Source organism: Lemur catta, chromosome 1 (genome assembly GCF_020740605.2).
Source record: "Lemur catta isolate mLemCat1 chromosome 1, mLemCat1.pri, whole genome shotgun sequence".
NCBI classification, from domain to species: Eukaryota; Metazoa; Chordata; class Mammalia; order Primates; family Lemuridae; genus Lemur; species Lemur catta.
The window spans coordinates 216,430,464-216,432,487 of NC_059128.1; the positions used below are offsets into that span (position 1 = coordinate 216,430,464).

General features: G+C 37.4%; 1 non-coding gene across 1 annotated transcript; it reads right to left on the bottom strand.

Moving 5' to 3' along the window:
• Positions 1 to 992: 992 nt before the first annotated feature.
• LOC123631118 lies at positions 993 to 1,099 on the bottom strand. The gene has a single exon (XR_006732992.1). It is a non-coding gene; the product is annotated as a U6 spliceosomal RNA (small nuclear RNA).
• Positions 1,100 to 2,024: the final 925 nt, after the last annotated feature.

Consider the following 2,024-nt stretch of genomic DNA (forward strand, 5'->3'; position numbering starts at 1 on the left):
AAGCAATAAAAACTCAACAATAATAGCAACAAAGCATCATGAATAAATGAAAGGCATGGAGTAAGTTTTTATTTTTCTCTGTAGTTTGCAATTTTAACTTTTCTGTTGTGTTCTTCAAATGGCCCAGAATTCCTGTCTGTGAGGTCCTTCTGAACTTTAATACCAAAATCACTACCATGGATCTTCATCACACTTCTATGCGGGAAGACTAGACTTTAACAAGCCTGCGCTTCCCAAGGAGTTCTGGAATCCACCCCTGCGACTGATTAGTTGTTTCTACTCCATCCAGGTTGTTGTGTGACACTCTAGTTAGCGGTCTGGTTCGTGCTTTGGAGCATCACTTCTTGCTATCTTGCAAACTTTGCTTAGGTTTCTGCTGTTCTCTCAGCAACACTTCAGTCAGACCACCAATGGAGACCCTTCCATCATGAGGTGAGAGCCGAGACCATGCTATTGCAATTAGAGGCTTTTGTTAAAGATCTGATGGTAACTGGAGGAAATTACAATGCAGAGAACTTTATTTTTAAAAATTTGGGACAGTTACTTTTGTGGAAAAAAAAACAAAAATAAAATGAATCTGGTGGTTTAATGAGGATTTTTTGGTTTTGTTTTTAAAATTTTTTTATTTGTGCAATTTTTTTTATTTGTAGAATACATGAGAAATTTTGTTACATGTATATAATGGGTAGAGATCAAGTCTGAGTATTCAGTGTGTCCATCACCTGAATACAATACTTTTTTGTTAAGTATAGTCATTCTACTCTGCTATCAAGCATTGAATTTACTCCTTTTATCTTACTGTATGTTTGTACCCTTTAACTCATTTCTTTTCATCCTCTGCCCTGCCCGCTACTCACCCTTCCCACTCTCTGGTATCTATTTTTCCACTCATTACCTCCCTGTGTCCAATTTTTTTAGCTCTCACATATAAGTGAGAACATGTGCTATTTGTCTTTTTGTGCTAGGCTTATTTCACTTAAAATGATGACCTAAAATATATGGAATGCTTTTTGAATTTGCATGTCATCCTTGTACAGGGGCCAGGCTAATCCTCTCTGTATTGTTCCAATTTTAGTATATGTGCTGTCAAAGCAAGTACAACACAGAGTAGTTAAATATGGATATACTGCTGTATGAAAAAGACCATGGTCCTAAGACCCTCATCATTGATCCTTTAGTCTGTAACTTCTTATCTAGCTACCTGCAGTCTCACTGTTTTATAGGTCTGCCAGGTTATCTAATCTCTGGATTGTAGCTGTGATAGGATGCAGGCTGCTTTCTCCAATGGGAGGCCCCTTCTCCAGAATCCCTGACCCATTTCCTTGAATCCCTCTCTGCAAATAGTTTTCTCCCTCCTCCAAAGTCCCGCCTCCTATAGTCATCCTCATTCAGGACTATTTGCAAATGTCATTGGCAATGGCACGTCCCTTGAGAGGGAATTCCAACTCTGTACACAGTAATATGTTCTTAGCCCTTTCATATCCAAAATATATTGGACTATATGATATCTTATAATTTTCATCAGCATATGTCTCAAGTATTCAGCATCATTATAATCCTCCAAATCTAGATTATTTGATCTTGAATAACACCATCTGTAAGACTTTAGTCCTTCAGTCAGGTTGAACAATATATATTTTCATTTCAAAGACCATTCTCCAGTATAATGCTATGACCAGGTCTATACAACCTTTTAACTCTTTTTGAGATTCTATCCTGATCTCTGGTGTGCAACACTTGAAGTAACAGCATGCACATCTACCAAAGTCCACCAAAAATACATACGCATAAAGTACATTAACATAATCAGGGAATGATAAAGGTTATTAAAAATTAATCCTATTTTTATTACTAACCAGAACTTTAATTTCTCAATTTGAAGCTTGGTATTTGGGTTACTACTGTACTGCACATGAACAGTCTTCCCTAGTAACGATGGATGGTTCCTTCCTGGTGGTAGATTCTCCACATACCCCTCCCCTCAAGTAAGGTAATTATCTCCAGAAAGTTCAAGCCTTTATTCC